Here is a 27,036-nt window from a genome sequence, read left to right as displayed (position 1 = left end):
AGGCAAGTTAGTTTTTAATTCTTATGTTAGTATTTAATTCTTATGCCCAGTGGTTCTTCAAGATGTTAGCAGTGATAAAACAAGCTGCAGATTCTTCCAGTTGGAGCAAAGTAGTTTGTGCGCTTTCCATTAATGTAGTAAATATAAATATATTTTCTGGCATGCCTTCTAGCTCCCTCAGAGTTGGATACCCTCCTTTGCTCTGCTTTTCCCTTTGGGTTCAGGCTTTGGGAAGCAGATTGAGACAGAGTCCAAGTGGTGCTGCTTTCCCAAAATCCAGTTGCAAAATAAATATTAGAGAAGACACTGAAAATTTTTTATCATCTCTTGCCATTCCCACCTGGTTTGATCTACAGTGAAATAGTTGACACAGCCAACATTTGGAATTGTTACTTACTAGTTACCACTAAGCTACTAAGCCAAGTTAGTAGCTCATTAGGATGAATAAGGGGCCTCTAAGATGTGGAGCTTCTCACTGTCCATGTACCTGTGGTATGGCCATATCAGCTTACTCCCACTCTTTGAAAGGCTTCTTTATAACCACAAGAACTTACTTTGCATGCTGGCATCCTACAACAAAAGAGGACAGCCAATAATAATAATAATAATAATAATAATAATAATAATAATAATAATAATAATAATAATAATAATAATAGTACCACCATCCTAGCATGCAGAGCTGTTGGGATAACTGGAGATGTTTGTTTAAGATGTTGCAATCACCTCCACTGATTACAACAGCAGCACCACCTCACACGATAGAGAGCATCTGGTGTGCCAGATCAGCAAGTTAAACTGAAAGAGGCAATCATCAGCCATTGCTGGGGATATAATATCTGTTGAAGATACTGTCAGTGTGATCATTACATTCTGGCCTGTCCCAAATGGTTTAAAATCAGCCCTTTTAAAGTGCAGTGTGATGTTCTGCTATTGTGGTGCCAAAACCCTGATTATACTCAGGAGGCTTGGGGTAGTGCAGAAAAAGCAGCACTCTTCTCAGCAGGTATGGATGGGAAAAAATGTTCTTGAGAATTGTTCTTACCCTGGCATCCAGGACTGTTTCCTTTTGAGGAATCGTTTGTAGGTGATGGAGAGATTTTTAGCAGTTCCTTGAGCATGTATTTCGTCACCTGGCTTCTGCTTGGATGACACTGCTGCAAGAATGAGGCAGTCAGCTAGGCTCCTCCTCTCCTCTTGCCTTTAACCTCTTAGGGAGACAAGAATACCAGAGGTGAGGAGGTACAGTGTTTCTCCTGAAAGGAAGTACTGGCACGCAGTGAATTTACTGAAAAATATTGCTCCCTCTTCCCTGTTTGCAGGGTGTCGTCGTGTTAAGATGTGAGGAAAATGATCAAACTTTTCCCACTGCAAGTGGTGGCTGTTCTCTTCCCTTCTGCTGCCTCCTTCTGCCACCCAGGCAAATTTCAGAGGAAGGGGGGGTTGAGGAGGGAGGGGTGCAGTAAATTGAGACCAGTGTCTTGTATCCACCTAGAAACTGCCTGTTTACCAAACAGTACAAATTTCTTGCTTCCTTTTTCCTGCTCTCTTCATTTGGATGAAATGCATTTCTGGAATAGCAGTGCTTGTACAAATCAAGTCCATATTCCACTTCTGGGGAGAGAGAAAGGGATGTCAGGAGGGTTCATTAAGGAGGAACATTTATTTTAGTAAGGGTAAAAAGAAGCAAGACAAGGCTCTTTGCTCTTGCCAGGGGGTACCTTGTGTTTTCCAGCATATGGTTTTGTCATTTTCTGGTAGGATATAGGTATCCTGAGGTTTTTTTTTTCCATCCTGAAAACATATGCCACAGCTTTTTTGGAGTGCTAGCCACACAAACACATTCTAACAGGAGCAATGAATAAAATCTTCATGTTTGTCACTCGCAGGCATTTCTTCACATTATTTTTTTTTTCTGTGCTTATGCGAAAACCTCTGGCACAGTTTGTGGGAAATGGAAAATAAATCTCTAAATCCAGTATGTGTCAATAACAGAAACGTGTTCAGTTGATCTCATATCTATAATTGTTATTTTGGGCAAACTGCAGATGGCAGGATAGTAAACATCCTCACTTCTAGCCCAGACAGGCTTTCTATGCCCCGCCTTCAGTGGGGAACCTGCTGCTGTGAGGGCAGACTCTGGGGAGGGTCCCGGGGGACCGTGGTTGTGCATGGCTTAGCCGCAGTTCCATCCCATTTTTGAGCTGCTGCCTTCTTTTTCTGTTCCTTGGCCCTCCTTGCTTTTTTTTACCCTGGGTCCTATCTCCCATGTACTCCCCCTTGGCTGCCGGCTGTTTTTCCTGGCACGTGGAGCTGCGACGGCTCTGGGAGCGACAGCTCCTGGAGCTGATGTCAGTGCTGCTTCCTGAGCTGCCTGGCCAGGCTGGCTGCAGCCCAGGCACACCCTCTCCCCAGAGCATCACCTTCTCTGCCTGCCCATCCTGCTGCTGCAGCAGCCCCTCAGGGAGGAGGAGGCTTGTGCAAGTGATGGAAATGGAAGGTTAGTGAATGAGCCTTTCGTGGCGGTTTTCTCCCACGCCTGGAGCCTCCACACCGGGTTTGTGGCATGGTTGGAAGTGATGCCTGGTTTCTCTTCTGAGCTGTACACACCTTGGAAGAGTTATGGGAAGCTTTGACACACGCAGGCGTAATGATTCTGGATGTCTCTGCTTTTGTGTCACTTTGGTATCCATGTGCTAAATCACCCCATGGTTTTCTATGGAAATTACCAGGCTGCTGAGAAAAGAGCAGAGCTGCATGTGTCCGTTCTTCCAAACAACAGCCCAGTACATGCCACTTGGTATTTATAGTGAGAGGGAAAAAGGGAAGAATCGCTTTAATTTGAGAAATGTCTCTCAGAAACAGCAGTAATTTATTCCTAGGCATTATTCTTCATTAAGAGCTACAGACAGCTGCAGCTTCCCTTTAAATAGAAATTGCTCTCTGCAGGCATGCTATACATAGGGCTTCAGGTTTCTGCCATTTCTCTGCCAAAAAATCAGAAGTATTTCTCACCAAATAAATGTTTATTCAGAAAGTCATATTTCCTGGCTTTTATTTCACGTCACAGGCTTCTGGCAGCCAGACGAGAACAGCTCAAGGCTGTCGTTTGGGAGAGGAAGCTGAAACAGTTTGAGTCTCTTGTGGGGCTTCAGAAAAAAGTCTCTGACCATAACTGTGGGCCTTCAGTTCGGCAGTTTACTTTAGCTGTCGAACATTGGATTAAAATGGATGCTGCAGAAATCCTGCAGGGCAAGTGTGCCTATGCAGATGCGAAGTGAGTGGTGGTGGTGAGTGTTTCTATGCATCAGGTCAGCTCACCCCCTCTGTTGGCCTTGAAGCCACAGCCATCCTCAGACTGCATGGGTGGCAAAGTGGCTTTGGCAGCTGACAGCAGCTGAGCTGTTTTGTTGCTGGGGGATCCCCGGTATGATCAGTGTATGGACACCTAGGGACAGCAGGCGAGAGCTGGGCTGTGCCTGCTTGCACCCAGCAGAGAGGTGGCCAGGGTGGCTTCAAGTCCTGCAGAAGGAGGTGCAGCAATGAAGCTGTAAGCCACCAGTGCTCCAGAGGACCAAATACCTTTTTTTATTCACTTCTGTGTAGCTTCCTTGGATTTACCTTTCTCTTCTCCACATTCCTGCTGGCTGGCTCTTCAACTAATGATTTCCTTAGCTGCCTTTTCCTCACTGTCTTTTCCACCCTGAACTGCTGAGCTTCCAGTAAGCATCTGCTGGACCCATACTTTCCATTCAGTGTGCTAGCCCCTACCACTCCAGTAGATGACTTTGCTGTTGTAGCAGCCCCAGCTGGTTGTCTTTTGTCTTCTGTGGCTATGGTGTTCCTGTAAATACATGATGTTTTCTTTCTCCATATCTCCTCCTAGTTCTCCCTGCAATCCTAAGTTTATGGCTTATAGTATGCAATCCATATATTAAAATAATTTTTAGTTAGGTCATTCATTACTCTCTTGCTTTCTTCTTGTCCAGTATAGGTTCCAGAGAAGTGAGAAGCTGTAATTTCTCCAGGGCTAAAATCCAAGTCTTTGATGGGCAGGCATGACGCCTGAGGCCACTACATGTTGCTACTGGTTGTCAGCTTTGTAAAACTTACCCTGCAGAGCAAAGAAATCTGGGCACAAAGATTGTTCTCTTCTCTTCTCTACTGTGGCAAGCTGTAGTTTCCCAGTCTGTTTTGCCTTCCCTTCATTGTCTTCCAAGCAAATGGCTGTAAGATTATGACTCCCATGTTTGGACTGAGAACAGCTTTTGCCTGAGCAAACAGATTTCTCTTTGGCAGTCGCTTTAACTGCTGCCCCAGCTTTTTGCTGTCAGCTTTGTTTCATGATTTGGCATTAGAGAAGTCCAGGCAGTCCTAGTGCACAGTGCATTGGAGTGAGTAAATGCAGCAAGGCAGGAAGGTGAATTATGCCTTTAATGATCACAATACCAGTGTGGTCCATGAGACCACAAAAAGCATCTCCTGTAGTTCAGCACTGTAGCTTTTGGTTTCTTATCTTTAACTTGGTGGTGCCAGCTGGAGAAATTTCTGATCCTTGTTGGCAACTCTGCTTGGTCCAAGAGACTTCCAGTGAAACCAAGAAGAAGCACTGGGAACCAAGCCCAGCCTTTGCAGGTTTATAGCATGGCATGAAAGCTGCCCTGCTGTTTGCAGGTTGTTTCTGGGGCGCAGCTGATCAAAACACAGGTGTCTCATGCCTGTGAGAATTTCTTTCCGCTTTTCTTATGCTTCTTGTGTTTCGCTGCTGCTTTCTCGTGCTGCTGCAATAGTTAGCATTGCTTGTGAGCTGGTTTGCTGTGCCCATGGTGACCCTAACAGTATCTCATAACCTGCCAATGCTTCTCTCAGAGCTGATAATGTTTGTGGCAGCAGCAGCAAGAAGAGAATATAAATTAAGCTCTCCTAGACAGGAGGTTTTTTCCCATTTTCTCTTTGGAGCATGCATTCAAAAGGAAAGGCTGCTGATAGTGGTAGGTTAGTTAAGAGGAATCATGAGCCCTTTCTAGCAGAATATTATTCTGAACAACTTGTTCATTCATATTTATTTCAGGTTTGTTTGCAGCCTGCTCGGCATGTTGACCATGGATGCATATTTTGGGAAGGAGTATCAGATACTTTTATTCAAACTGGGTATATTGATGTTATCAGGTTTCCTTCTCAGTGAGTTTTATGTTTCTTGTTGTTAATCAGCTTAGCTGCTTCCAGCTACAGACACTGATGAATGTTTCAGAAGCACCTGATGGCACAAAGGTCAAGAGGAAGAAGATAAGCAAGTTGACAGGATTGCCTTTAGCTTCTTTTCCTGTTGAGGTGTCAGAACTAGAGACAAATTAAGCAAACCAGAGGTGCTGTTTTTTATTTATTTATAATGAGTTTTCTTGGCAGCTCTTTAAGTAAAAGAAAAACCCTCCCTACAATGGCACATAACGTTTATTGTGGTAGTGCAACTTATTACCAAGTTATTGCCCTAGTAATAGAAGAAATCTGTTTGGGAAGTGAGGGCTGTATGAGGATGAGAGGAGGAACATTATTTGGTTTTCTGTGCCAAGCAACCTTCAGTCAGAATTGGGGTGGTGATTTATAAATTCCCTTTGTCTCACTTCCAACATTTGGACTGCAATGAATCCTGCTAAAACATTACAAAAGCTGTGTCAGTTGAAAGAAGCTGGGCAAAATGTGGCTTCCCAGACAGGTGTACCTTTGTAAATAGAGCTGTGGAGATTCCTTACAACAGAAATGTCCTTAATGGAGGCAGTGGGAAAATTGTGCCTTAAGCCCTCAGCTCCCAGGAGTTTGTGTCTCTGGCAGATAAAACTTGTCTTCTCAACAGCTTGATTCATCATTTCTGATGCAAATAGGTGACAAAAAGAAATTTCAGGTAACATGAACCTCTGGTGAAGTAAAAAGGAGTTTGACACTCAGGGTGGAGCAACAGGAAGAGCACTAGAGGAGCTGACACTTTTCATATTCACAGTTAAAATGGTTTGGGCCTACTTGACGTTGTTTGAAGGGAGTATTTTTTGTTTGTTTGTTTTTGTTGTTGGTTTTTTGGTAAAGCTGTGCTCTGCAAGTGACTTTGTTAAAGAGTCAGATTCTTACGGGGAAAAGAGACAAAATGATGTTTCTTAGTCACTCAGTCATGTACTGCTGCCTTTTGAAGTGGGAAGGTCCTCGTACCATATTTCTGAGTTAAGACATGTCCGTTAATTCCACAGTGCAAATCACCAGGATCCTTTTTACTTTTACCAGAAGCATTAAAACATTTGTATAACTATTTCTATTCAATCTGAGGGGTAGCCTGCAGAGCTGTCAAGGAGATATAAATACAAGCACTTCCTTCTTGTTATCATTGACCAGTCAGACCAGTTCAGCTGAAGGGATTTGGCTTAGTAAGCAGTCCTGCTGCTGCTCATGGCATCCGTAGAAAGGACTGTAGAGCTTTATATGTCTTCATTATAGGGTGAAGTCTCTTCTTAAATTAAATGAAGCTGTCAGGCTTCATTAGCTCTGGGTTTTCTTGTTGTTATTATTCTAATGTAATTATCACTTTTCTTCAGTCAGCCTTCTGCTTGCCTACTTCCAAATAAACTCTTTCCATCTGGAGAGTATTTTGAGATAGGGAAGGTACAGTGAAGTAGTGAAACTATTCTCAGCATTGTGTTCTTCCTCTCCTTTTCAACTACCTAGAAGGCTACACAAGGAAATAGAAATAAACAAATACACAGCAACCATAAGAGGATCCTCTTCCCTCAAAAACGATCATGCAAAGGAAGGCTGTTGTGTATCTGTTTAAGCACTCGCAATGGGAGAAAGCATCATATGTTGATATATAAGATCCCTGCAGTTCTTTGCTTCAAAAAAGCAGCATTAGGAACTGAGGAATCACCCCACTCTGCTCTCACATGACAAGACACGTTGCTTCAGCAGTAAGTAGTTCTTGGGAATAATGAAATACCTGCTGACTGCAGGGAGTAAGGAAGGCTCAGTCACGATGGGTACATCTATTTGTGCATCCAAGCCCTCTGCAGAGATTCCCAAGCTGACAAGGTGCTTTGCTCAGGCTAATTAGCCCTGCTTCTCTCCTTACATATTTTCTGGTTATGCTAATTAGACTGAGCAGGGTGCTGCTGGTGAGAGTCCAACAAGTGTGTCTGTACAGCCTTACAGCCTGGCCCTGCAGTGCACCCTCCGAGTGCCTGAGCCCGCTTGGCACAAACCCCCGAGTCTGTGCCAGTGGCTGTGCAGCCAGCACAGGTACTGCCTGCAGTTTTACTGTGCAGGCATCACTCAGCCTTGGGCGGCTTGCTGGGACTGCAGTGGAGGTACTAAGTGGTAGGGAATATTTTGAACTGCTCATAGCCTGTAGCCTTGTTGCTCTCAGAAAAATCACATCCTGCTGGGTGTCTTCGGTCCTGTTCATTCTGTTGCATGTGAATGACTTTCCTGGTTCTGGACGTGGTGCTCTGAAGCCTGAGGGAGTTAAAGGCATTGTGTGAGGGGACAGAAGTACCAAGGCAGACAACCAGAAATGGTGAAACTGAGGAATAAAAGTGGGAAAAACTTAGACTTTTCATCATGTTTGTATGTGCAGGACTGACAGGCAAATGGGCTGGCATGTTGAATTAGATCGTGAAACTTTGCTAATTAGCTGTTCTTTTCCCACTCCACCTCTCCCTTCTTCCTTCCCAGGTGAGGTTCTTGCAGAATCAAATGAGTGCAGGGATAGGTGACTTTCATAATGTAGTATTTTAACATTCAATTCCAGCTAAGTTTTCTATCAAATGTTTTTTCAAAGACTTACAGAAGACAGGTTTTAGAAGAAACAATCAAAGAAGATCTTGACAATCCCAAAATGACTAGAAATAAAACTGTTTTCACTCATTATAGTAGAAGTGGCTTTTTACTCCCTGACTGTTCTTCCTCTGACTGGCACTTTCCTGGGACATGCGGTTGAGAACAAATGCGTATGTATACACACATACACGTATGCCTATCTATATATACATTGATCTGAGTGAGCCTGGGAATGGAAAAGCAAGTGCAAAAACATATGCTGGGTTTGGCAAGTTGGTCCTTTTAGTTGCACAGTTTCCTGATTTACTTCATTTAAAAGGTGCATTAATGTTCTGTGTGTGACGTTCTGAAGTGTGATCAGAGCTTGGATCTCGTCAAAAGATGGATGTTCATGTTTCATTCCATCTTGTGAAATAGTAGTCCTCAAAATACTGCATCAAGCCACAAATAAATAGCTGTGCTGGATTATTTTGGGGAGTGGCAGTTTCTAAGACAGTCAGTATGATCTCAATCATTAAGTGAGTAGAAAGTGTTTTGAAAAACTAGAAAGAGCTTTGTTGACTGAAATGGCTGGGTCAGAGCTGAAAAGGAAGAGTTTGCTGTTTTAAAACATAGCAGACATTTTAGACATTCTTATCAGGATGCTTCAGTAACGCAGTAGTGTGAAAGACTGATAAGGGAATGTGCAATAGCAGCCCTCATCATTTAAAGTGCCCAAACTTGGCACATTCTGTGGCAGTGTAAAATAGCAATAAATATAAATCTCGTGTTCTGGAATTCCTGGGTCTCCTTATTAGCAGATCAACACTGTAAACACTGGCTCAGTGTGTCTAGTACTAGAGGGATGTGTTTTGTTCCTGCAGACGGATGTGTGCTGGCTCTGCACCCCCTGGCGCATGTATAAGACAGAGTAGATTCAGAATGAGCTGTAGTCCACATTTTCTAGAGTAAGTCTGTTTTGTATAAACCACACATGAAATCAGTGTGTACATAATTTTTCACTGCAGTGCAGGTATTTCACCAGTTTTAAATCATGACTTAGTTACTGGTTTCAGTTGAGCTGCCTGGTAAGAGCTTGCCAGGAGCATCGTAACAGGACAGCTCAATCAGAATTCCAGATTTAATCCTGCTCCTTGGTCATGTTGGCACTGGCAGTTTTCATTTTGCACCCGGATCTGCACCAATTAAATGCATAAAAATGGTTTGAAGGAGCAGGAAGAGCTTTGTTCACTGAAATGACTGCACTGAAATTGGAAGGGGGAAGCAGCAGGAGGAAGAGCACTGCACTACCAGGGGCAGGGGATGAATGACAGTGTTTGCACCCCATGGCCCCCATTGTGAAGACCTGAAGTAGCTGTTTTTTCTCTTACAAGCTTGAGCCCTGAGCCTGCTTGTTAACTACTGCATGCTTTTAAGGCTGTCTGGCATGTCAGGGCTGGAGCCTTGAAGCAGTAAGGAATGGTGTTTATCTTTGGTCAAAGAGGGAAACCACCATGCCAACACAAACCCGCTTGTCTGATGAGACCAGTGCTAAAGGTAATATGTAAAGCACTGGTGATTGTTTCTTTGGGAAAGCAATTGGAAGTAGGATAAATGGTCCTTAATTTAATTATGATTGGCATTTTAAGGCTTATGACAATGTACTTAAGCTCAATGAAGGCATTTCTATTTACACATTTCCTCCAGGACTTCAAAATGTTGCAAAGAGCACAATAAACTTTGATTGTGGTTGTGCAAAGCTGGCAATATCAGTTTAGCTGAAACTGAAATTACACTCAGATGGGTTTGGTCTCAGTGCCTGTATTGTGCTGGAAAACCCGAGTGATTTGGTTTAGAAAAGATTTGTCATACTAAAGTGCCTCTTCTTGGTTCTATGGGGGTTTTTTTGTACTTTCCATTTCTGTTTTGGCGAAGATGGTGTGGGGGATGAGTAGTTGCAGATTGATGATTGTTTGTCTGTAAACCATCTTACTGGAACAGAGACTGTAGGAGGCTTTCTCATGGCTCTTAGTCAGACCACTGCTTTATCTAAACAGTGTGTGACCCTCCAAGATGCTACATGTGGCTCTAACCCAGCCTACCTGCCTGATCGGAGTGGATATGGACATGTTTGTAGCAGAGTGAGGGGAACATTCTTTTGGGGAACTGTTCCCATGTGTTCTTAAGTCTTTCCTTTCTGACAGCGTCCTTTCACTTGATTTATTTTAATCCAGTTCAAAGGTGGTCCAGGAAGTATAATTTGATGCCTCAATAGAGGAGGTTACAAAATGAGGGCAAGGCTGTGTCCTGACATCACAACATGCTACTTCTTTTGACACTGCATTAATATGCAGTAACTTGTAGTAGTAGCAATGTGGCAACTCAAAACAAACACTGCAGAGCCTTTCATCTCACACAGTGGTTGTCACTAGAAATGCAATTGCCTTTGAGGACCATCAGTCTTAAGACTAGTCATAGCAGCAGGTGGGACAGTTTATGGAATACAGTTTGAGGCATTTCCTGGCCACAGATGTCAGACAGGGTGACAGCAGGTGGGAGACTGATGGCAGAGATCAAGACTTGCTGGGCATTACTTGACTCCAGTTTTATGGTGGAATAGCGAAGAAATTGTATCCTTGATCTTTACCTGAAAACAGTAAGAAAGGAAGAGATACAGAGAAAGATATGCAATTAGAGAAATAAACCAACTATTCATGCTGCAATTTCATATCACTTCTTGCAGTAAAAAGTTAATTCAATAATTCCTGTCTTCTTATTTTAAGAACATTCCTCCCTTTGTAAGAATTAATTCTCATACGAAGAATTTGAAACCTAAGGGATAAAATAAGAGACTTTTTTTAATAAATAAGCAATGACTTAAATTATTCTTGAGCAACTGCCAGTTACTTTATTCTTTTACATGCAAAGGGAACAAAGGAAAATGGTAGAAATTCAGCTTTGGTAAAGTTTGGTTTAATAGTGCTATACATGGCTGGATTTGAAGAGCAGAGGAAACATGATGGGTTTTTTAAGAATGGGGGCTTCAGGAGTCTGAGAAGACACCCAATCCGAAATCTGGAATTTCATATCCTATCTTCTCTCTTGTTCAGTCTTCTTTGAGATACTCCTTTTGTTCTTTATTTAAGCACACAGTTTTGTCTTATGTTACCTTTTCATTAAATGCATTTACAATTTAAGTGCACTGAACCTGTCAAAGGCTAGTCTTGCCTTTTGGACAGAGAATTGTGTTTCATGGTATTTATCACATCTTTATAATTTTTTTTCCTCTGTCCTGTCTGCAAATGGAATAGCTGGTGTTTAGATACTAATATATTAACTCCAGAAGCCCTTTCCTCCTGTACAACCTGTGGTTTTGGATGACTCCACTGGTAAGGCACTGACTTGCAGTCAGGAGACACAGTGGCAGAACCAGAAGGAATAGATATCTGATGGGTGACTTGAGGCATGTCATGACCAGTCAGTGCTGCAGCCATAAAATGCAGATAATTATACTGATATCACTCTTTGGTAAAGCATTATGAAATGTTTTCATGAGTATTTCTGCTCAAGAGCCTGGGTGTTTTTAGTTTGGATTCCAAGGACATGAGGTGTGCATGGTGGTGATGATGCCTGTCTGTTTGATTGCCCACCCCCATTTTTCCCTTCCCCTCCCCATAACACTGTCTTGGCTAATTCCCACCAAATCCTAAAGGAAGCAAAAGTCTCAAAGACAATTAAATTCCTACTATTATATTTGTTGTTGTAGCTAAATTCACCAGGCAGGGGAGATGAGAGGCATGAGCTACTGTTGACACTGAGAGGAAAGAGACAGCCAAGCTCTGCCCTTGGTAGCTCTCCTTGGTGGTGGCCAGCAGTGAGTGAGTCCCACCTCTGCATCCAGAGGACCTGAGGCACCTTGCCCAGGTGCCAGGCCAGCATGGCAGGATGGGGAGCAAGGCTGGGCTGTTGAAGGACACCAGAGCAAAGATGGTGCAGAGATGGATAAATGCAGAGGGAAGGCAAAGCACAAATCCGACTCTCTGTTCATTGGGATTTGTTGTTAGAAGGGCTCTGGCTGAATTTGCCATTCAAAATCCTGGAGGTGTTTTTGTTTCTGGCTGCTTGAAACACGACTTTCTCATGTTGCTGGGATGTTTTCACTCTTCTGTACAATGCTGGGTTCCTCTGCCACAAGGGGCTCTGAATCTTTCCAGATTCTTTCGGAACCTTTGGCAAAGCTCTTGAGCTCTGTCCCCTTCATGCTGCTCACATTTAGCTTCTGCAGTGAATGCAAAATGAGAGCTGCCCTCTTTCCTTGTTACTGTGCGGCTTCTCCCCATGTATACCAAGTGCAAGAGCCTTCTTGTTCTCATGAAAAAATTCTCTCTTTGTCATCAATATACACATTTAATGTCTGGCAGGCCCTGTTTTCAGTAACTGGTGACTTTCTCCTTTGCACAGTGCTGTTTGTGCCTCTAGAGCACTGGCCTTTTTCTGCACAAGCCCTCTCACTTACTTGGCACAGCACTCTGGTTTTGTATTGTTCTGTACATTGGAGGCAGCTACATGGCAGTAGTAAATTCACAGGGATGCAAATGTATTCTCTCGTTTAGTAACTCTGTGGGGCACATGTTTATTTTGTACGCTTGAGTGATGTTTTTAAATAATACTGTATATACAATAGATAGATTTAAAGTTGACTAACCAAGAAAACATCCTCAAGGCTGAAAGAATAAGTGTGAAAGATATGCAAGAGTTGCAGGCTGGTTTTTAGCTCTGCTTTGTGTCTGGCAGGCTGACGTGCATGGCTGTAGCAGTTAGATGTCTCATTTACGTACCCAGATAAAGCCAGGGGAGTTTAAAGCAATCAGATTAATCTTGTGTCCTGGAAGAACAAGTTTATCCTTTGCAAGAGAGATTTCCAGATTGTTGGTAATTTGTTTTTGTTTGTTTTTCTTTTTTTTTTTTAAATAAGGAATGTTTGCAGAAGCATCCTTTCACTGGGAAGAGGGGAGAGGCAAGCAAGTAGCCAACTGACCACAGGCTCTGTGGCTCCTACAAAGGCAATTATAGGAAGACCAAGACTCTTAAGCTACTTTCATTCAGATCAGTTGTTTTCAACAATGTTAGTTTAGATAGGTCAAGAGTTCAGTTGCTTTGAAATGGAGAAGCCATGATCAGGAAGGAACATGATTGGAAAAGCATCAGTCATGGAAAAATAACTGCAGCCTAGAGTCAGCTTTCAAGTCTCCAAGTCTTTTTATTGACTTGATGGACTTAAGGTTATGCTTTCAGTAAAATAAGTCAAGATCAGACTTGTCTCTGAAATAATTTTCGGGTGTTATTTAAATATAACATACTTTTTTGCCAGCTCTTGAGTTGAACTTACCATTACTGCTGTGGCTTTAGTAGTCAAAGCCCATTTTGGCTGGGCATTTGAATACATAAATGTAACAAAAGGATGCTCCAAACAAAAGAAGTCATGATGTGCACATGTATGTTTGCATGGAGAATGGAGGTTTCAGACAATGTGCACCTTGGCCTCCAAGTCCACCTATCTTTGCGGTCATTTTGGATGATAGTGGATAGTAGCCTGGGCTGTTGTACAGTGAACAGACTAATCAGTCCAGGAAGGGCACCTCTAACTTCTGGTTGAAAATCCCGTCTTTGAATCAAAGGGAATTTACAGCCTGCAAATAGTGTCTGAATCTGTTTCAGATCTTTGTCTGTTAGCTTGTATGTTATTATTTTTGCTTTATTTTCATGTACCTCCTGATTGCATTGAAGCAAGAGCATTGCATTTTTGTGCTTCATGCTATGTCTGTTTTCCTGACAGGATGGGACAGGTCACTGCAATGTGTTTTTAAGGTGTTTGCCTTACTAAGTTCCCAGTGTCCAAACCTCATGCCTTCCTCCACTTCCCTCAAGGACTTGTTAACAAGTTTTATAACATTCAGCCTAATTTTCACTTTTTAAAAATTCTCTTAAGTTGCCCAAGACACCATCTTACATAATTCTGTCTAACTCACTTGTGATGTTGGATATAACAGTAGGGATGGAATCAGCATTAAGTGGATATACTGGTAATTGACTGTTCCTTCAGTGCATGCTTGGAGATTCTCCTGAGAAGCTGCCCACATGATATGTCAAACCCAAAAGCAGAGAAAATGTGCTCTGGACAGGCACTGAAACTCTGAGATGTTTGGGTTCATTTGAAGCAGTGTGACTGAGTCTTTTTTGTATTGGCTGATTGAAGTGGTGTTGCTGCACTTCAGAATTTCTGAAGGACTCATTTCATCACTCTGCCTTTAATTTCCTTCTACTGCTCTCAGTTCTTTCTTATTTTACTGTCAGTCCTATATGCTCTTGCAACACTTAGTTTTCATTTCTTCCTTTTTATTTCCACAGTAGATGGTGTAGTCACATCCCACATGGCTCTGCCATCTGGAACAGCTTCCCTGACTCATATTCCTTTCAAGTTTCAACTTTATCCTTGGCCTCTATGTGATAATCTTCCTTCTAATAAAACAATCACATCTTATGCCCAGAGGCTTTCAGTTCTTCTCTGTTCAGTTTCCTTCCTCAAGACATGTAGCTCTTACCTACCCTTTGATACACAATGTATATTGTGATCTGTACTTATTAGACATGAGACACCTAATACATAGCTGTGTCTAGTTTTTGTTCAGGACAACACTTCAGGGCACACTTACCTTTTTAACACCCTCTTGTCTTTTTGATTGCAGTCAGCTTGACTGATTGAAAGTTAGGTAGACGTGTAAGTACTGTGGGTATGATAAAGCCTCAGCGGTGAAGCATGGTTTTTTGATTTTCATTTTTTAAAAAATCAACTAAAGCATGTTGCACAGTCTGAAAATAATAAAAGATTCAACAGAGAACATTTCAAATTTGATACTATATTTCCTTAAATCTCATCTTGAAAACATCAAACAAAAATATACTTTTCAGACTGTTGACTCAAAACATTTTCTGCTGCACACCAAGATTTTCAGTAGTTGATATAGTATGCAGCTTTCCTAAATTAAGGAAGTCTCATACTTTGTGGGATTCCATAGTACAACTGCTGAGCTGCAATACTTGCATAAAAAATGGCTGTTAGTTTACTGAGTGGGTGGACACAACTTGCATTTCTACTGCTTTTCACCTAGTGGCTCCCTTAAATAAAGCTTCCATGGGATGAGGGGCAGATACAGCTAATAGCAGCAGTGCCTGGGCACCACACAGTTCCGGCTTTATCAGCAGTACATTCACTGACAGGAATTGCTGTAGGAGCAGTGGAGGGGCTCAGCTGTGTGTTTTTGAGTGCTTGGGTGTGGGGCACTGCAGACAGATGACTGCTCACTTCTGAAATAGATGAAAGCTCACTTGCAGGGTTCTACCCATTTCCCCCCTTCCTCACTATTTCTTACTTCTTTCTAGGCAGAAGGTCTGTCCAGAGAGGACACACAGGAACAGCATCCTTCCTAATCCATAGAAAGTGAGGAAGAGGGAACAATGCCTGTATTAACAATAGCTCTTTGAAGGAATTACAGTTCAGCCAACATTGAAATTGGTTGTCCTTGGGGGGAATGCCTCACCTTCAGTGTGTCTCCCACCAAAACCAAGAAGGGGAAATGCATTCCTGCTCATCCCTAGGAGTAAAGCCGTCCTGGAGTGTCTAAGTTGCACCTTAGGAAGTCACAAAGTAAAGTGGCTTGGGCTGCTCTTGCAGCCCACAAAAGCAAAGCTACCAATTAATTTATTATGGAAACCTGCATGGTGTTACCATGGCCTAGCTTTGGGCAAATCACTAAAAGGAAGAGAGTAGTAACATAGCCTGCAGAGTGTTTTTCTAGGCTTCTCAAGGGGTTTCTGTTTGTTTTCATTTGGGTTGGGTTTTTTCACTTGGTTTGCTGTCCCTACCTAAGCATACAATTCCAGTTCTTGCCATTTCAACAATCCTCTCCTTGCTCTGGATCACTGGGAAGTTATGCAGTAACTTCTCATTTGCTTCTGGAGTGATGACACTGGCAGTGTTGTAACATGAGAATGTTTTAGAAGCCTGAGCGTGGGCATATGATTGTCAAAGTTGAGGGGTTTAATGTAGAATTTGAACCACACTGATTCATTTATGAGAGATTTGCTTTGTCCTCCATAAAATGAGGAAAGTAACCAAAGACTGTGTGGTGCTTAGTTCCTTGTGAATTATGGGGATAGCACATCCAAAAGTCCTTCTAAAATGCATTGGTTTTGTGCCTTTCACATAGTCCCCTATCCAGAATCACATAAATGTGTATTTTCTTACCTCCCTTAAATGCTCAGTAGATGTGAAAAGCCTTCCTCTGTGTGGCAGTGGAAATACCAGTGCAAATGAAAGAGATTCATGTGTTCCTTTTCCCATTCATCACAGTTCTTGGAGATTTTTATGGGAAATTCACCCCTGAGGACCAAACTAAAGCTATATTATGGGATTAAGCCAACCTGAAGCACTGTTTTGGGGAATTTCTGAAAAGTCCGTTGTTCCCAGTGAAATCTCTTTTTTACTCTGCTTCCCATTTTGCAGAAAGCATATTCCTCACACCACTGTTGCCACACTCGTCAGTTCAGCAAATGTTTCCTTGGCATTGCACTTACTGTTTTTGAACCATGAAATGCTTTTAGGTAAAGTTATCATAATATAAACTGAAAATTGACAGGCTGAATAGTTGTGGTTAGTATGTGCTATAGTGGTGATGACATGGGAAAATATGTTGTTTTTCTCCAGATGACTGTTTGAGTTAGTTCTAGACCATTTTTTTCATGATGTGCCAGCTAAAATTAAGAGAGCGTGGCTTTGAAGTAAGCAGGTTAATTTGATTTTTTTTTTTTTAACCTGATAAAGGCCTGTTGTCAAACAATAGATGTTGTTGTTATTTTGGGAATCAAAAAGAACAGAACCAGCCAGTAATAGGAGTAAAAGGCTAAAAGGACTAAATTCCCCCTTCCAAGACATTTGTCTCGCTGCATAATCTAACCAAAGGTGTCTCACTCACAGCTCTGGCAAAGGCACTGTGTGGCCTGCAGGGCAAAAGTCGAGAGAGTTCAGAAGCCTCCTCTTCAGCAGAATGTGGCAGTGTGAAGGGGGATGGGTAGAAGCAAGCAAAGCTGGTGCTTTCTGCTGGTGGCAGGAGCAGCTTTTCACAGACCTGTTCCTTCTGTACCCTTCTGGTATCAACAGCTAGAGTGGTGCAGCACCTGCCAGGATGGCAGCTCAGCCACGGGGGGCACCTTGCACACTTCATCAGGGTGGGACAATCTGCACACACCGCAAGATGTCACAGTGCTGAGTCAAGCAGGCAGTGCTCTAAAGGACCACAGAAATATGTGTCCTGTTCATAAGATAGAAGCAAAAATAGGAGCCATTAGACAGGAGGGGAATGTTTGATGTCTTCATATCTAATGAGAAAAACAAAGGTGACTCAAATGTCACTTTCTTCCCAGACAGAAGTCTTTTTGGTGTGGGCTGATAGTTTGTTTCAGGAGTGATATGCAAAATACACTGAATTTGTGTGTGGCTAAACCAGAGAGTCTTTTTCTTTCATCTGCCTCCGTGTCACTTTGTGCTGCAAGGTTGCAGCTGCATGTAAAAAGCTTGACATATTTAATTGAACCCTGAAACAACTCCAATGAACTTCAGCAGAAAGAGAAGCAGAGGAAAGTAGAAGGTTAGCAGAAGACTCATTAACCAAACTCACATTTTGAAATAGGCTCCTGCAGTTCTGGAGAAGACTTAACTCCATCTGCTACACCAGTGTGTGAGTTTGGTTTAAATTTGCTCCAGGGTCTTTGTAGTGTTTGGGCACAGAGAGACAAGTCAGCTGTGGAGAAGCAGCAGCCTGAAAGGTGAGTGTGCTTGCTTTCACCCCAGAAATGCAGACCTAAAATAAGGCTGTTAGGACAGTCCACTCAAGTGAATGTTTTTCTGATGTTTCTATTTTTTTCTTTGCTTGTGTGGGCTAATCTCAGCTCTTTTCGGGGTGTGAGGAAGATTGGGGAGCATGTGAGGAAATTGTGCTTGCTGACATCTCCCCTGCCCCTGAGCTGAGGGGCCTCTGAGGCTTCTTGAAAGTTACACCATGCTGACTTTTTTGTGGTGCCCTTTAGCCCCAGCAAACACTAAGAGCATACACTATGGAAGGCTTGTTTCTAAAACACTGCCAAAGAGCCAGAGGAGGAGATGCTCTTCTAATGCTAATATTCTCCTAATTCTGATAGTCTTCTAATGACTCCTGAAGGCACCATTCCCTTTCTCAGCAATTCTTTTTTCACTCCTTTGTGTACTTAGTACTGGCCAGTACTCTGAGTAGTTTAATTTTAAGGCCCAACTCAGAAAAGTTCCCATTTTCCCTACTTCTGATGAAATATTGTAAAATATTTAAATTTGTTTTAGTTAACATGATGATAGCATGTTGATTAATATGATAATATAGTCTGACCAGTTTAGTTGTTCAATGAGGTTAAGCATATAGAATATAAATAAAAAGGCCAGCTTAGACAAGGACAATCAGTTGTTATGATTGTCCAAATGGTGACCTTTCAGGCTTGGCATTTGTACATCCAGAAATGAAGACAGGTGGAACAGCTAGCTGCTTCTCTCAGGCAGATATCCTTCAAAGGGTACTTCAAAGTTCACTGCAAGGAAAAATTATGTTGTTGCACATTGTGCATCTAAAATAAGAGGTGAGATTTTGGCAATTCCCTGCATCAGTTACTGACATGTATCTTTTTTCTTTTCTAAGGCCTTTTACCCTGTGTGGGATTTTTTTAAATTCATTGGATGAGGGTCTGTTTATAAAATAGAAGCAAGCAAACACAGCAGTAGAGAAAGGGCTTGCTTGGGTTGATGTGTTTAATAGTAAAAACCAAAGTGACTCAACAGTTGCCTTCTTCAAAAATAGGAATGTTTTTAGTGAGTGCTGCTCATGCATGGTAGGATGTGGTAGTTTAAGGCACCTACATCACTTGTGCCCTTTATTTCCATGGCCTTGCTCCCTGTCTTCAGGGCAAACACTTGCATGACAGTTTGGCCAAACCACTACCCAGGGATGGGGCCTTTACCTTGAAATTATGTTGGGAGGAAATCCACACACACGCAGTGGGATGCCGAGCACAGTGGGATTCTGATCCTGACTGGGGCCTCTGGGCACAATGCTGTCATAACTTTTAAGTAATAATAATACTGTAAAAAGTTAAATAAATGTGTCAAGTTAATTTTATGCTCCCCCCCCCACCCTTAGGCAAATTAGCATAAATTGAATTTTCTAATAATTAGTCCAAGGAGTTATCACCAAATAGATATACCTGGTTTCTGTGAATTCTGATAATACATGGATGACAGATTCTGCAAGGAGCAGAAGGGCTCCCAGACTGACCTGTCAGGATCAGCTCCAGTTGCACAGATACTGTATCGCTGCATTTGCCATTAATTGGGTTAGTTATAGGCTACATGTGTATTGCCATACAGTTCAGACTTTGGTCACTTACATTTACAGCCTTACAAAATAATACACTGAACTGTATGCACTGGGCTTGTTAAACTGTTGTAATAAAGCATTTTACAATTCCAGGCAGCCCTTCCCAGACGTATTGTAGAGCCTATTAACAAACACCTATCAAGTTCAATTGAAATGTCTGAGTGGTCTGATCTACAGCGTCTGCTGCCGTGCCAGAGAAAGCAGGGCTTGCACAGCACCAGCCATACCAAGCAGTATGTCCAGAGATAGAGATGGGGTGTTTGGGAGCTAAGAGAGGGGATTCAAGGAGTTCTTGGCTTGCCTTTCGGTGTGATGGATTTTGGTAGTAAGTACTGAAGAACAAACAAGGAAAAAATAGGTCTGTGTAAGGCAGGGAACCTCTCTGTTCCCTGTCACTCGGCTGTGACATCAGTCTCAGAGCATTTCAAGCTCTTCATTCTCTTGCTTTTTTCTCCATTTTTTCAAGTGAGGATACAGAAGTGTAAACAGATCTTTTTCTCTGCTGCTGACTTTAATGAGGGCTGGCCCCTGCTACATGTGTGAAAATTTCTTGGCTAGGAAGAATCTAATGATTGCTGTACTGTAGCTTTGGAGATAAAGTCCAAACTCCCTATTTGCTGCTCTTGACAGAGAGTGCTGCTTACATGTTTTTGCTTCCAGAGACTGAGCTTACAAAAGAGGAGAGAGGGAAAATTAGCCCAATAGCATGTCAGAAATGTTTGTGGAGGGTTTGGTTTGTGTTTGGGGATTTTTTTCCTTCCCTCTCTCTCTCTCTCTCTTTTTTTTTTTTTTAATCATGAACGCAGAATCCAAGGAGGCTCAGCAATCAGCATGTTTGAATGCCAGCCAAGACACTAAACTGGCAGCCATCCATTCTGATATCAGTGTGAGTGAAATGTGTACTCAGTAACTGGATTCAGGCCCTTCATAGTTTGCAAGCAAATAGTTCTGCAGAAAAAGCTGTGCAGCTCTTGCATGTAAGAGAGGAGGAGAGTCTGCACCTCTGAAAAGGGGCGTTAACATTTCTGTGTCCCAGTCAAAGTTCTGTGCTGTATGTCATTAGGTTGAAGGCTATGTTCTATTTCCAAAAGGCATTTAATTATCTCTTTTAATGTTTTAACCACTAAGTCTGCCTTGCATAAAAGCTGTGAGTACCTCACACTGGCAATAAGCTGTAGGAAAGTGAAGTAAATTGGCATTTTGCTAAAAAGGTTGTACAAGCCCAATGGAAAGCTACGCAAATCAGCTATGATACAGCCAAATTTGCATCTTGTCTTGGGTTTAGTGATGATATGCACAGCATGACTTTGGCAGGCTTGGCTCTTGGGATGATGCATGCACTAGTGGTGTGACCCTGTAGGGTCAATTTAACAAGCGTAACGTTGTGATTTTCCATGCAGTTTCTTCGTACCACCGAGTAATGTGCAGCAATAAATAGTGTCAGAGGAAATCGATTTTTAAGAGCAAATGCATTCAGTAGGAGGAAAAAGTGTTATACAAATCTTTTGCTTTGCCAAAAGAACATTAGCAGTCTTGTTTGGTGCTGCTCAGCTTTCCAGAGTAACTCCCTTCTGCTGTCTTACTTCATTCTTTGTTACTCTTTGCTTGAGGAAATGTCAGGACTCGGAGGTGACGCAGAGTTCTTGTGCTCAGATCATTAGAGCAATATACGGGGGAGGGCAGCATGCTGCAGGCAGCTGATGGTGCAGTTCCACAGCCTCTGAGTTCACTGAACCAGTAGTAGCTCTTAAGACCTGTTGTTCTGCCCAGCTGAGAAGGAAGGTGGGAGCATACTTGAGGTTTGTGGGGATATTAAAGCTATTCTAGGGAGGATGATGTGCAAACAGACTCTTGGTGCCCTTTGCAGGCTGTTTTATGTTGGGAGAGACGTGCATGCTTTTTAGGTGTTGCTATTAGGTACTTCTGAAATTAACTTACCTGCCTTCTTCCTTATGTAAGTTTTGGTTCACTTCAGGAATTCTTTTCATATATCAAATTGAAAAAAACAACCAAAACTCTAAATTAAATTAATTGGAATTTTTTGGCATTGACCTTCACCTGCTGCATGCTCTCTCCAGCCACCTATTTGAACACAAACTTTATCTCTTTTCTGCTGTGAAAATGGACCAAATTAAAAATTCTGTACAGACTTTACTTGTTACAAGAGTGAATTTGCTGCAGCATCCCTTCCTAGTTCTTTGGGGCTGGCTGACAGCTCCATCCTGAGGGGTACTGGGCATCCAAAAGAAGTGCAGGGTGTTTTAATTTCCTGTGCTATGACCCTGCATCCCTTGAAGTGAATGAAATGTCAGCTTTTAACCTGCAGTAGGGTTTGGGCTGGAGTCCTACCAGTGCTGCTCAGGAGAAGCCTGATAGAAATATCTCTCTTTAAGGCATTATTTAAGCTGCATTTCTTGGTAGGATAGGGTTTGAGCTGGAGTTTGGTGTGTTTTGGTCAAACACCTGGTAAAAGGCTGTCCCTCATTCAAGTACAACCTTAAGTACTCTCTTTCTGTGACCTCAGTGCTCTGTTAGTTTGCCTTTCAGAAGCAGAAGGGAGTTTGGCTGCTTGCAAATAAAGGCTGCTTAAAAAAAAAAACCAACAAACCAACCAAAAAACCCAACAGCCCAGCAAGCATCTTCTTTTTGTCTTTTTTCCTTTGACGTCTCTGTAAGTAGTCAAAATATTTTTCAGAGCAAGTTTAGTTAAAGTTTTGCAATGGTGAGTGTACACTGTGATGCTCCAATATGTTTAATGCCCCTGAACTCCTAATATTCTTGAGTGTAATTTAATTTACATTTTTAAATGAGAGAAAGAAAGAGCACTGTGAAGTCCTATGTGAATTTTGTCATTGACTTCATTCAGAATCCTTTGAGTGCATTTGGGAACAGTTTGGCTACATTGGATACACATTGAAAGTTTTCTTGTCCTTAGCATACATACCATCACATTCTTGAAACTAGTGCTGCTTTTGCTGTCCACATGCAAGAAATTATGTGAACATCTGTGTAAGTTGCAACACAGAAAAAGGCAAATTCTTGGTAGCAGAGCCCTTTCATACCCCTGTCTTCAGAGGGTCTGTGTGCAACCATCACCCTTGTTCTCACACCACGCACTCTGAATTTCATGTTCCACCACTTCACTACTAAAAACAACTAGTAGGGGTTTATCTTGTTGGTTTTATGTTTGGTTTTTTTTTTATCTCTCCCCTGTTTTTTCGAGCACCAAATGTATAGTTTCATTTTGGCAGCTGGTTTTATCAAGCAAATGGTATTGGACTCGTGTGGGATTTTGTGAGTCATTAGCAGAAATACTGCAGTGGGTGGACTAACCCCTTCAAAGAGTGTTTCCGGGGTGGTAAGGTGCAGGGAAAACCAGGTCATGCCTGTGATTCTTTTTGCATCTCTGCAAGGGTGATATCCTTGTTCCATTAGCAGCTCTCTGCTGTTTGTTACTGACACTAGAAGGAAGAAAGGTGATGCTGCTCAGCTTCCCTCTAGCAGAGCGTTTCTCACGGCTGTCCCTGTGTGACAGGATACTGCAGCACAAAACACACGTGTTTTGGTTGCAGGGCTGTGTGACACAAGCCTGTGGTGTGAGAAGCCAGGGCAGCAACAGAAGCACCCAGAAGAGCACAGTTAGGTGTCTGTGCTTTAGGTGTCAAGGCTTTGAAATCAGCTTCACTGGCTGGGTTTATTTCAGTTGCAGATATCAACGCGTCTTCTGAAAGTGTTAGTGCCTTTCCACCTACAAAGTGCAGCCCTGTTTCCATCCCAAACCTTGCTGGAGAACACTCACCTTAGAGTAAGTGCTGTCCCCTCACTTTGAATGACAGAGCCCAGCCCTGTGTATCTGGGCTGTCGCCATCAGCCTGGTCTCACAGGAGCAACACATCTTCCCAGGCACAGCTCATGAGTGGGACACTCTTGGAAGCATTTGTTGGTCTCATTATGTGTGCAGGTTTCTCATCGAGGAAACCATTCAGGAAAAATGTGCAAGACTTTTTCAGAGTCCTGCTGCCTTCCTAGCAGAATTACAGGTCTTCAGAGGCCAGCACCAGGAGCTGCAGCTCTGAGCCTGTGCTGCCAGGACCCAGAGCACATGGGTTTGCATTAGCACATCCCACTGCCAGTGTGTTTTCTCTCTGACAAGGAACTGAGGAGGTGTGCACATGTTTGATTTTGTGTTCTTCATCCAAAGTTTAGCAGAGAAATTTCTTACCAGATGCACATTTGTGATGGGTAGGGGTTTTCCTGTTAAGTCCTAGAGTATCATCCTGTCCTGTGCAGTAAAAAAAAATATTTCTCTTTCCAAGAGACAGTCTTAAGAGACAAAGTGAGAAGAATGATGAAATTGGAGAGAGGTTGAAAGAGAGGAGCAGCAGAGACCTCTCTCCTTCCAGTTAATGCTTCTGTATAGTGCAGTGCTCTGACACACAGCAAAAACCTGCTTTGATGAGTGATAGCTTGTTGGGCCTATTGCTCTCCTAAGCATAATTCATGACAAATAAATATGTGATGGCCTTCTCTTGTTCTTCCTATTGCTTGGCTGCTCTTCCTGTTTCCTCCATTTGAAGATGTCAAAGAAAAATGAGTAGTGTTGTTATTTCAGGCCAGCTCCCGAAGCCTGGATGAGCCATGAGAGGAGCAGGATGGGTGCTCTCCTGCCTTCCTATGTGAATCCAAAGTGCAGCTTTCTTCTTGAAGTTCACCCATGTTGGCACTGCCAGCCCCTTGGCTGGTCTCTCTGGACAGAGCTGCTCTGAAGGCTGCAGAGCTGTAAGGAGCACTGTAAGGAGTAGTGAGCTGGCTCTCAGTGGCAGAGATGAGCCAGGGCAGAGCACTCAGAGGCCAGCATCTCAGCTGCCTCTTCCTGAGCAAGGTGGGTCACCTACAGCCCTTTGTCTGACACGTGTGCATGCCCATAAAGAGCTTATGTGATAAGGTTGCAAAGTATCTAATTGTGCTGTACTGCTATCCCCACAAAGCAGAACAGCTGTAGCTGTAGGTCCAGACTGAAGCAATGGAAGGAGACATCCCTGGTGGTGAGATGGATTCTCCCCTCCTCACTTGGGCAGACGTCATCCCATGCACAAATCTCCCCCATGCATCATGTCAAGCAGCTGCTCAGTGTATCAGAGGAAGACCAGACTCTCTTACCCCTACACCACCCTTGTAGCCCCTTTATGCTTCTGGCAGGTCATTCGTGCTGTGGGAAGGGCAGGGTGGGAGTGCAAGGCAGATCCTATTGCAGAGTGCAGAGGGAGCATGGTAGATCTCCTTTGTACCCAGCTCCCAGTCCTGCATGCAGGAGGAGGCACAGGAGGAGCATCTCCTTGGTGTGCTGCTGGAGCTCGAGGGCTTTGGCTGCTTCCCCAGCTCAGGCTTCTCTGTGGCTGCACCCGGTGGCAGTGCCTGGGCAGCAGTTGTGGCGTCCCTCCCCTGCCTTGATGCGGGTGGCAGCAAGATGTGGCTGCTGTTGATGGCTGGGGGGAACAGCTGCCAGTCTGCAAAGATTAAAAACTCATTTTCAGCGAGCCACTGGAGCAGGTGTGGGGATTAGCCTGCCATGGCATGGCCACAACGTGAGCTTGGCTGCAGCCTGTGGGTGAGGAGGAGGTGGTGATTGCCTGCATGCTTTTGCCTATGAGTTGGGAAGAGTGTTTGCAAACTGCACATCGATGGGATAAATCCTCCAGTGCCATCCCAGCTGTGAAGAGCTTGCACACTGAGACCTGGGGCAGCACCAGCTCTGGGACTGTGGTGTGGCAGAGAGGTGGTTGCCCATGTGGTCACTGTGGGAGAAGTTTTGAAATGACAGCAATGATAACAGCAAATTGCAGCTTCTTCAGGATGCTGGAGGCAGGGCTGAGCCAAGTGTCATCCTGGTCCTGGCAGAAACAAGACCTTTGTGGAGTACTGTCCTATCCCTTGTAGTTACATGAGGCTCATGTAGAACTTCCATAAATGTATTTCCCCAGGCATATTTCCCCTTTCCCTTCCCACCTGGAGATTGAACCTGCTTGGAATCTGAGGCTTTTTCTTTTAGAAAATAAAATACTAACAACAGTAATCATGATGATTTTTTGAAATTTTTCTGAGGATTTTGTGCCTTTAGCGGCTCAGTTCAGGATATAGTACAGTGTCTGAAACTGTGGATTCAGGTGTGGCAGTATGAGCCTTTCCCCCTCACAGGTATGGACTAATTTCATGGCGTGTTTGTATTGTAGACCTGGTTTGTGCCATTTTTTTTCTAATCCAAAGCAAAGATGTGATCCTGCATGCTCCTAAAGAAGGCCCACACATGCATACACCTTACCTGGCATGTCCTGAATAGAAATAGGACAGCCCCAGAGCAGTGAGTCTCTTCCCTGAGTCCAACAGCATTCTGTGCTGGAGCCAGGAACTTCTCTGATCAGCCTCAGGGAGAACATCTCTGCTCTTACAGCAAAGCATTCCTGGTCCCTGATGGAGAACAGCATTTTATGTGCATGCAGACATGTGTTGTCATGTTGCCTTTTGAGTCAGTGCCCTTTTGTAGGGTGGAATATTGCTGCCATGTTTGAATATTATTCTTAACAGGATAGTCAGTTGCTTTGTGCTCAGACGCACAAATGCGCATGTGAAAGATTTGCAGAGGCAGGTGGTAGCCTGTATTTTTCTTCTGTTTGCAGTTTTTAAATAAAAAAGAAATCTTTTCAAGTTCTACACTGTCAAGAATGTGGGTGTCTGGCTGAATGAAAGAAAAATAAAATAAACTTGCATAATAATTACACTAGTAAATTTGCAATTTCCCTAAACTGTTAGCATAAATACAACTACTTTGAGGGGTTGGTTTGCTTGGTTGCTTATCTGAGGAAGAGGAGCAGCTTTTGAAGAAAGTTTCCCAGAACGTTTTTCCTTACTATAATTATGTTAATTACTAGCAATGTACATACTCCAGTTACAGCATGAAGTGCTACTCTGACAAAATCAGATGTGCTTTCTTTTACGTCACATCATGTGTCAGGTATGGAATAAGACTCCAAAGGCCTTGAGATTATCTGCGTGTGGGGTTTTTTATATTATTCATTTAATAAGACTAGTTTTTTTCTTTTTCAGCATTTTAAAAGTTGAGTGCCTAGAGGTAGGCACCTGGATTTATGTTTAGGGACTGAAGCAAGCGGGATGGCTTTCAAAGGTCCCGCATACCTGCAGCTCTCAGAATTAATTAAAGGCAGATGTTCTTTCTGGCAAGTTTGACAGAAACAAGTAGAAGATGCTGGGCTTGTGTTTGAAACACTGGCAGCCCATTCAGATGCCTAAAGATGGAGTCAGGCAGTTAAATCTAGGCACCCAAGTAGGAAAGGTTTTGGCCCTGTAATCCTAACAATCGCTGTCCCCTGTGTCCTGAAGTGCTGGAGCAGAGACCGATGCGAGAAGCCGGAGGTTGGTACGTGGGAGTGAGCGGGGACAAAGTCTGTGTCTCACTGCCGTGGAAGCGAGCTCGGCTGCCTGCCTTGTAGCACATGCAAATGAGGGTCAGATGGCTTGACAGTTGGTTATGAAACTAAATAGAAATTATGCAAAATGGGATTGATTTTGCACATATTTTTAGGTTTTGTCTTTTAGGAGCTCGAATCTTTAATTAAAATACCAAAGACAAGAAAAAAAATAGTACAGGCAGCAACTGTTATGTTTCACATATATACTGGATGTAAAGTAATAGCCTGCTATGCTCTTTTTAGGG

The 27,036-nt window shown here is 43.0% G+C and overlaps 1 protein-coding gene across 11 annotated transcripts in view; it reads left to right on the top strand.

The window, feature by feature from the left end:
• Window positions 1-27,036, top strand: part of ATXN1 (ataxin 1) — a 368,814-nt gene that overhangs the window by 279,887 nt on the left and 61,891 nt on the right. The gene's annotated exons all lie outside the window — the stretch shown is intronic.

This window comes from Melospiza georgiana, chromosome 1 (genome assembly GCF_028018845.1).
Source record: "Melospiza georgiana isolate bMelGeo1 chromosome 1, bMelGeo1.pri, whole genome shotgun sequence".
Lineage (NCBI taxonomy): Eukaryota > Metazoa > Chordata > Aves > Passeriformes > Passerellidae > Melospiza > Melospiza georgiana.
Note: the sequence above shows the minus strand (reverse complement) of the source record. Positions and strands in the feature narration are given on the sequence as shown.